We start from the raw sequence: 9,943 nt of genomic DNA, 5'->3' as shown, positions 1-9,943 counted from the left end.
CAATTAAAATCGGGGATACTTGAGAGACCAGAATTAAAAGAGCACAGATACCCTGGAGGGTTGTGGGGCTGGAGGAGATTACAGAGATAGGGACGGAGAGCCCATGGGGGATTAGAAAACAAGGACGAGAATTTTTAAAAATCTTTTCACCCCACCATTGGCTGTGCCTTCAGCAATCAATGTTCTCGAATTCGCTCCCTAACCCTCGCCTCTTTCTCCTCCTTTAAGATGCTCCTCCAAGCCCCATTTATTTCACTTTCTCCCCTAATATTTTCTCCTTTGCCTTAGTGCCCTGGCTTTTTTGGGGAGCATTTCCCCAGTTAAAGGTGTGGAGAAATGCCATTTGCTGCTGTTGGAGTTGATGTCAACTTGGAATTTGAAAGACTGGTAGACTCAGTGCTAAAGTTGAGGTCCTGGAAAAGAATGTGTTAGTAATAACTCGAGATTTCAATGCAGTCAGGAGGAAGACAATAACGAGTTTGTTGTAGACGTTACAGGAAGACAATGTATTTCCTGTCACTAATCAGCTCTGTGCAGATTCTATTGGTGGTTAATTGAGCATTTTGTAACCCAATTTTTTTTTCATTGAACAGTAAGACTGTTGAAGACTGGGCTGAAATTCAACACCAGTGAAGAGAAATTCCCATTAAATTGTGGTCTGAATTTCTCAATTAATATGTAAGTTTAAAAAATAAAATGGCTGGATTCTTCATTAGAAGAGCAGTAAATGAAAGTGTGAACTTAAAAATCAAAAGGAACATCAAATTCTTAAGTGAAAAATGAATTTCACCCCAGATGGGACTCGAACCCACAATCCCTGGCTTAGGAGGCCAGTGCCTTATCCATTAGGCCACTGGGGCAGCACGGCTCCAAAACCTGCCGACAGCTTACTTAACGCTTTATCCAGCAGAGGGCGCAGCAACTACTCAGCAAAGTCATTGGGGAACCGGTCACAGGAAGAATGGAACACGGGGGGAGGGGCGGAATGCGACATGGGGGAGGAATGGGACATGGGGGAGGGGGAAATGTGACATGGGGGGAATGGGACATGGGGGGAGGGGGACATGGGGGGATTGGGATACGGGAGGAATGGGACATGGGGGAATGGGACATGGGGGTGAAATGGGACACGGGGGTGAACTGGGACATGGGGGGGGAATGGGACACAGGGGAGGGGGAAATGTGACATGGGGGGAATGGGACATGGGGGGAGGGGGACATGGGGGGATTGGGATACGGGGGGAATGGGACATGGGGGTGAAATGGGACATGGGGGGGAATGGGACATGGGGGTGAAATGGGACACGGGGGTGAAATGGGACATGGGGGGGGAATGGGACATGGGGGTGAAATGGGACACGGGGGTGAAATGGGACACGGGGGTGAAATGGGACATGGGGGAATGGGACATGGGGGTGAAATGGGACATGGGGGGAATGGGACATGGGGGTGAAATGGGACATGGGGGTGAAATGGGACATGGGGGGAATGGGACATGGGGTGAAATGGGACACGGGGGTGAAATGGGACATGGGGGGAATGGGACATGGGGGTGAAATGGGACATGGGGGGAATGGGACATGGGGGTGAAATGGGACATGGGGGGAATGGGACATGGGGGTGAAATGGGACATGGGGGGAATGGGACATGGGGGTGAAATGGGACATGGGGGGAATGGGACATGGGGGTGAAATGGGACACGGGGGTGAAATGGGACACGGGGGGGCGGGGGGGGGGATATCGATACCCAAGTTCAACACAAACAACAACTGTTTCCAATCCACTTTCGCTAAATCACTCCTCAGTTTAGTAAAATTGTCCTTGCCCCAATTGAAAACGCTAACTCCTGTTCTATCTCTGTCCTTTTCCACAATTAAGTTAAGACTGACTGAATTATGATTTTTTTCCTTTTTTTTTCTTCAAGAATCAGCAAGTATTTAGCCAAAGTATTCTTTTTGGTCTTTTATTTTGTAACAGAGCTCTGAAAGAAAATCTCTTTTTTTGGTTTACTGGCTGTGTGTGTGTGTAAGGTAAAAAGAGAACTTTCATATTCCAATCTGTGTGTTAATCTGACTGATTAAGTCTTGTTTTATAATAAATGGATAGTTTTGTTGTTTAGTAAAGAAACCTGATTGGTGTATTTTATTCCGGGATAGAGTCCATGATTGACCCTATCGGTAACAGTAAACATTTAAATATATGTTGTGACCTATGGCGAAGTGGAACTAGAAAAGACAATGCACTCCTCCCACCTCGGGCGTAACAGAAGGTTGAGAGGAGATTTGATAGAGGTATTTGAAATAATGAGGTGTTTGGACAGGGTAAATAGCAAAGAACTGTTCCCACTGGCAGACGGATCAAGAACAAGGGGGCACAAATTTAAGGTAAATGGCAAAAGAAGCAAGGGGGACATGAGGAAAATCTTTATCACACAGCGAGTGATTAGGATCTGGAATGCACTTCCTGAGAGTGTGGTGGAGGCAGGTTCAATCGAGGCATTCAAGAGGGAATTGGATTGTTATCTGAAAAGGAAGAATGTACAGGGTGACGGGGAGAAGTTGGGATGTGGCACTAGGTAAATTGATCTTTCAGAGAGCTAGCGCAGACACGATGGGCTGAATGGCCTCCTTCTGTGTTGTAACAATTCTGTGATTCTGCGGAGACATTGCTTGACTGGGAACCAATGGTAAGTCAGTGAGCACAAGGATGATATGTGAGCGGGACTTGATGCGAGTTAGGACAAGAGCAGCAGAGTTTTGGATGACCTCAAGTTTACAGAGGGTAGAATGGGGGAGATCAGACAGCAGTGCACTGAAATAGTCAAGTCTAGAGGTAATGAAGCATGAATGAGGGTTTCAGCAGCAGATGAGCTGAGACACGGGCGAAGTCGGGCAACGTTACAGAGATGGAAATAGGCAGTTTTAGTGATGGCGCGAATATGAGGTCGGAAGCTCATCTCGGGGTCAATGTGACACCAAGGTTGCAAACAGACTAATCTCAAATAAAAACAAGAAATGCTGGAACCACTCAGCAGGTCTGGCAGCATCTGTGGAAAGAGAAGCAGAGTTAACGTTTCGGGTCAGTGATGCTGCCAGACCTGCTGAGTGGTTCCAGCATTTCTTGTTTTTATTTCAGATTTCCAGCATCCGCAGTATTTTGCTTTTATTTTAGTTTAATCTCAGATTGTTGCTGGGGAGGAATGGAGTCGGTAGCTAGGGAACAGAGTTTGGAGCGGGGACTGAAAAGAATAGCTTCTGTTTTCCCAATATTGAATTGGAGGAATTTTCTCCTCATCCAGTACTGGATGTAGGATAAGCAGTCTGATCATTTAGTAACAGTGGAGGAGGGGGTGGTGAGGTAGAGCTGGGTGTTGTCAGCATACATGTGAAATCTAACACTGTGCTTTCAGATGATGTCACCAAGGGGCAGAATGCAGATGAGAAATAGAAGGGGGCCAAGGATAGATCCCTGGGGAACACCAGAGGTAACGGTGCGGGGGCAGGAAGAGAAGCCATTGCAAGTGATTCTCTGGCTACAATTAGACAGATAAGAATGGAACCAGGTGAGAGCAGTCCCACCCAGCTGGATAACAGTGGAGGAGGATGGTGTGGTCAACCATGTCAAAGGCTGCAGACAAGTTGAGAAGGAAGGAAAGTTTACCTTTATCACAGTCACATAGGATGTCATTTATTTGACTTTGATAAGAGCTGTTTCAGTGCTGTGGCAGGAGCGGAAACCCAATTGGAGGAATTCAAACATGAGGTTCCGAGAAAGGATTTGGAAGGTGACAGCACATTCAAGGACTTTGGAGAGAAAAGGGAGGTTGGAGACGGGGCGGTAGTTTGCAAAGGTGGTGGGGGTCAAGGGTTATTTTTTTGCAGAAATGGGCGATGGTGACGGATTTAAAGGAGAGCGGGACAACACCTGAAGAGAGAGAACCATGAACAATATCATCTAACATGGTAACCAGGAGGGGAAATTGGTGGTCATCTGTTTGGTGAATAGGGTCGAGGGAACAGGAGGTGGGTCTCATGGACAAGATGAGCTTGGAGAGGGCATGAGGAGAGATTGGAGAGGAACTAGAGAAAGATTCAAGTTCAGGATTAGGGTGAGGGGAGAACTTTAGAGGAGATCTGACTCGGTGGGCTAGTGGAAGGGAGGGAAGTGCCAGAGGCAGCTGACTGGATGGTCTGTATGTCAGTGACAAAATGTCCATGAATCCCTCACACTTATTGTGGGAGGTGAGGCTGGAGGGAATGGGAACAGGGATTTAAGAAGATGGTTTGCAGTCGAGAAAAGAAGCCAGAGGTTATCTTTGTATTCCAGGATGATCTTGGAATAGTGAGCAGTTTTAGCAGACCAGCACTCCGCAGTGCTTTATGTGATCCAGCCAGAACTGATGGTGAATATCTAAACTGTTGTTCACTATTTTCTTTCAAACCTGCGTCCCTTGGACTTGAGGGAGTGGAGATGAGGGCTGCAGGGAAAATGGCCAGGATGAAAGAGAGTAATGGTTTTATTGTAGACAAGGGCATCAATGCTGAGGGTGCAGTTGAGCAAATTATCAGCTGAAGAAATATTGTCGTGAATGGAGGGCCAAAGGGTAGACAGTTGGGATTTTGAAAGCGCAGTTGCAAGTGAATTAGGGGATAGTTTTTTCCAGGGGCCGATACAGAAGGAGGTAAGGTTGGGATGGTAAAGGGGGATGTGGGTAGAGAATGATGGGAAATGATCAGAGATGGTCTTACCTGTGATTGATGCGATGAGACAAGCGAGATGTGTGAGATGCAAAGGCAATGGAAGTGGATTGAATGTGGGTTGGGGAGTTTACAAGGAAGGAGAGATCAGGAGTGGATAAGAAAGCAATGAATTCAGATGGGAGAGAACATGATGAGTTGCGATAGAGGTTGAAATCACTGAGGACAAGAGTCGTTTGGTGTAGAGGCTGAGGGAGGAAAGCAGTGAAGATATCTCAGAATTATTTTTATCATACTTGGATGAACGGTAGAGAACGAGAATTTTAAATGAGGTAAGAAGGTGGAACAAGGTGAGATGCTTAAAACAGAAGAAAGTGCTAAAGCAGTTGACGGTCAGGACAAGTTGTGATTTGGTGATGTGCCACATGATGGTCTTGACAGGGTAAGTGGTGTCCTGGTGGAGAGGTTTCATTTAGGGGGAAGGTGTTATCATCCCTCAGCCAATTTTCATTAAGGACATAAGTTCAGGTCATTAATATATATCAAAAAGAACAGTGGTCCTAATTTGTGTCAAGTACTTGCTGAATCTATTTTTATATTCAAGACAGAGATTGATAGATTTCCAGATATTAAAGATATTAAGGGATTTGGGGATAGTGCGGGAAAATGACATTGAGGTAGATGAGCCATCATCTAGTTGAATGGCAGAGCAGGCTCGAAGGGCCGAATGGCCTCCTCCTGCTCCTGTTGCCTATTTTCCTATGTTCCTATGTACCCTCAGCCATTATGGAGGATGATTGCTGTGTAGAGGTGCTAATAAATCTCACTTCTCTTTCTGTCAGTGTTGCTGCCCATTATCTTTCTCTTCTGTCTACCATGTGAAACTGGTGTTTTTGTTGGACTGAAGCTGACCGCATACATCTGGCTGATGCTGTCAGTTTGATGCAATGTTGTGTTCTGAGAATTTGGGGAAAAGCCGCAACAGGCAGCTGTGCCATCACCCCACAGATACACCAATCTCAAACCATGCTCAAGGTCAAATACACTGTGGTAAACGGAGCTGTGGGAAGCTGGGAAGCAGAGTTACTTTGTGGTGAATCTTCCCTTTGTTCCCGTTGGTTTCTGTGGGGCAGTTGGCACTGTGGATGCCACGTGTTTATTAACAGCAATACTGTGGATGTGTAATGCTGGTGAAATCTGGGCATGGTGCCAGCTACTGAATTGAGATAAATACCTCAATGCAAGTTGACTCCAAGTCCTTTATAAGGTGTGTCAGGTTACTCAATGGGTTGTTGGTTTGCCAGCAGTAAGCACAGAACCTGGAGCTGATTATAGGCAGCATGTTTCCAGCTGTCAAGTCCCCACCCTCTGGAATTCTCTCCCGAAATCCCTCCACCTCCTTTAAGACCCTCCTTACAAACCAGCTCTTTCACCAAGAGTTGGTTACCGATCCTAATATCTTCTTCTTTGGCTTAATGGCCATTTTTGTCTCATTACACCTCTGTGAAGTGCCTTAGGTCATGTTTCTAGTTTAAAGGTGCTACATAAAAACAAGTTGTTGTTGGTTATGAGTGAATATTAGCTTTTATTAGTAGGGGGATCGAGTTTCGGAGCCACGAGGTCATGCTGCAGCTGTACAAAACTCTGGTGAGACCGCACCTGGAGTATTGCGTGCAGTTCTGGTCACCGCATTATAGGAAGGATGTGGAAGCTTTGGAAAGGGTGCAGAGGAGATTTACTAGGATGTTGCCTGGTATGAAGGGAAGGTCTTACGAGGAAAGGCTGAGGGACTTGAGGTTGTTTTTGTTAGAGAGAAGGAGGAGGAGAAGTGACTTAATAGAGACATATAAGATAATCTGAGGGTTAGATAGGGTGGATAGTGAGAGTCTTTTTCCTCGGATGGTGATGGCAAACACGAGGGGACATAGCTTTAAGTTGAGGGGTGATAGATATAGGACAGATGTCAGAGGTAGTTTCTTTACTCAGAGAGTAGTAGGGGCGTGGAACACCCTGCCTGCAACAGTAGTAGACTCGCCAACTTTAAGGGCATTTAAGTGGTCATTGGATAGACATATGGATGAAAATGGAATAGTTTAGGTCAGATGGTTTCACAGGTCGGCGCAACATCGAGGGCCGAAGGGCCTGTACTGCGCTGTAATGTTCTATGTTCTAATATTTTTCAGTTAGGTAAAGTCCCAGCCAATGCCCAGAGATCTGGAACCTAGAGGAAAGGCCACATTGATCTTTCAATTCTGCGTCCTACTTTTAAATTATCCATAGACTAGCAGCAAAAAGGAAATTATTGCTAACCTCAATACAATTCCTAATTGCAAAATTGCCCTTAGTTTAGCATTAATGGAAATGGGAACATGTTATGTGTGAAGTGGAGACTGCATTTCTGGGACAGTGGCTCATTGTTGGGACAGTGTAAGGGGAGTTGTACTCAGCAAACATCCTCTGCTCCAACTGAGCTCCGTCCAGATGCTGGAATAATATTCCATTCCCTGTTCTGACATCACTCAGCAAGCAGAACAAATTTGGCAGAAACGGTAGAAGGACGACAACAGACATCAAACAGGGCGAGAGGTCACATCTGGTGTAGTTTATCCAAATCGCCCAGTTAGAGATGTGAACAGCTGCATTTTCATTTCATGTGTTATTTCTGGGTCCCCTCCAGACTGTGCTTTCCCTCACAGTCCAAGTGTTCCAGTCAGGACACAGCTCCCAGGTTAGCAACCATTAATCATTCAAAAAAATCATTAAAATATCAAAAGTTGTCCACATCCACCTCACATTCAGAGAGCTTCTCCTCAACCCATCATTTCTCTCCTATTACTGCCACATCTCTAAGCTTTCTCACTGTATTCACTGTGGTGTCTCCTAGCTCCCAGCCCATTCCCTACAAAACTCCCTGGTCCAATCCCTTCACTCCAATTGCTACCCTGGTCATGGTACTGAGACCAGCTTAACCAGACTCAGACAACTCCTATTGCTCATTCACCACACTCACAGCGCCCATTCACCCTAGTGTCCATTCACCCCCTTTGTCCATTCACATCCCCAGTGCCCATTCACCCCCAGTGCCCATTCACCCCAGTGTCCATTCACCCCCTTGGTCCATTCACATCCCCAGTGCCCATTCACCTCCTTTGTCCATTCACATCCCCATTGCCCATTCACCCCTATTGCCCATTCACCCCAGTGCCCATTCACCTCCTTTGTCCATTTACCCCCATTTCCCATTCACCACACGCCCATGCCCAATTCACCCCCTCATTACCTATTCACCCCCGCCCCCACCCCCCCCCACCCCACCCCGCCATTGCCTATCCACCCACAACCTCTCCCCCTCCATTACTGTTGAAACTTACTTTGGTTAGACTTGATTATTCCAGTGTCTCCCTCACTGATCTCATAGAAATGGGTCATTCAGCCCCTCATAATTGTTCCACCTTTCAGTTAGTTCACGGCTAATCTGTACCTCAACTCTATGTGCTTTTGCTCCATATCCCTTGATACCCTGACCTATCAAAAGCCTATCAATCTCAAACTTGAAAGTTTCAATTCCGACCCAGTACCACAGCACTTTGGTGGACAGAATTCCAGATTGCCAGCACACTTTGTGTGGAAATGCCCTCCCTGATTTCACTCCCAAATGGCTTGGCTCTAATTATAAAATTGTTCCCCTTGCTCTGAAGTCCCTGACCAGAGGATATAGATTTTCTGTATTTACCCTGACAAATCCTTTCATCATTTTAAGCACTTTGATTCAATCACACTAAATAACGCCGCACGGGAAGTGGTTAGCCAATTCTGCCACCTTGGGACCATGGTGACAATCTGTCCCTTGATACAGAGCTCAATAAACGCACAGTGAAAGCAGCTACCACCTTTGGCCGACTCGCAAACCGCGCATGGCCTAACACCAAGCTGACCCTTAGGACCAAGCTGATGGTTATAAGGCCTGTGTTCTCAGCACCTTGCTCGATGGCTGTGAAACATGGGGGACTTACAGTGACAAGGAAAAGAAGCTCAATAATTTCCATCTTCACTTGTGCAGTGCATTATGGGTATATCCTGGCAGGCCAAAATGACAGATGTGGCAGTCCTCTCGTAGGCGGAGCTCCCAAGTGTGTTGGCACTAATCAGAAAGAGGTGACTTTGGTGGATCGGACATGTCTACAGGATGGAAGACAGTCACATACCCAAGGACCTTCTGGATGGTGAGGTAGCCGGGTCCAGATGACCAGGGGGGCGCCCAAAGCTCTGCTTCAAGGATGCTTGCAAGTGTGACATGAAGGCCCTAAATGTTGACTAGCGCACCTGGGAGTCACTAGCTGGTGAAAGAGGGAAATGGCGACACATCCATTCACAAATGGTTAGTATGTAGGTACAGCAAGTGATTAGGAAGGCAAATGGAATGTTGGCATTTATTGCAAGGGGAATCGAGTACAATAGTAGGGAAGTTTTACTGCAGCTGTAAAGGACCTTGGTGAGACCACTGGAGTACTCTGTACAGTTTTGGTCTCCTGATATAAAAAAGGATATAATTGTGGAAGTAGCAGTTCAGAGAAGGTTCACTCGACTAGGAATGAAGGGCCGATACCCATTGGAGTTTAAAAGAATGAGAGGTGATAATATTGAAACATATAGAAACATAGAAATATAGAAAATAGGAGCAGGAGTAGGCCATTCGGTTCTTCGAGACTGCTCCGCCATTCATTATGATCATGGCTGATCATCCAGCTCAGTAGCCTGTTCCCGCTTTCCCCCATATCCTTTAATCCATTTCACCCCAAGAGCTATATCTAACTCTTTCTTGAAAACATACAATAGAGTCTTAGAGTTGTACAGTTTAGAAACAGGCCCTTCAGCCCATCGCGTCCATGCCGACCATAATGCCTATCGAGACTAATCCCACCTGCCTGCATTAATTAGGGCGGCACAGTGGCGCAGTGGTTAGCACTGCAGCCTCACAGCTCCAGGGACCTGGGTTCGATTCCGGGTACTGCCTGTGTGGAGTTTGCAAGTTCTCCCTGTGTCTGCGTGGGTTTTCTCCGGGTGCTCCAGTTTCCTCCAACAAGCCAAAAGACTTGCAGGTTGATAGGTAAATTGGCCATTATAAATTGTCACTAGTATAGGTAGGTGGTAGGGAAATATAGGGACAGGTAGGGATGTTTGGTAGGAATATGGGATTAGTGTAGGATTAGTATAAATGGGTGGTTGATGTTCGGCACAGACTCGG

At 46.4% G+C, this 9,943-nt stretch overlaps 1 non-coding gene across 1 annotated transcript; it reads right to left on the bottom strand.

The window, feature by feature from the left end:
• Positions 1 to 787: 787 nt before the first annotated feature.
• On the bottom strand, positions 788 to 860 carry trnar-ccu (transfer RNA arginine (anticodon CCU)). The gene has a single exon. It is a non-coding gene; the product is annotated as a tRNA-Arg (tRNA).
• Positions 861 to 9,943: the final 9,083 nt, after the last annotated feature.

This window comes from Heterodontus francisci, chromosome 23, assembly GCF_036365525.1.
Source record: "Heterodontus francisci isolate sHetFra1 chromosome 23, sHetFra1.hap1, whole genome shotgun sequence".
NCBI classification, from domain to species: Eukaryota; Metazoa; Chordata; class Chondrichthyes; order Heterodontiformes; family Heterodontidae; genus Heterodontus; species Heterodontus francisci.
Note: the sequence above shows the minus strand (reverse complement) of the source record. Positions and strands in the feature narration are given on the sequence as shown.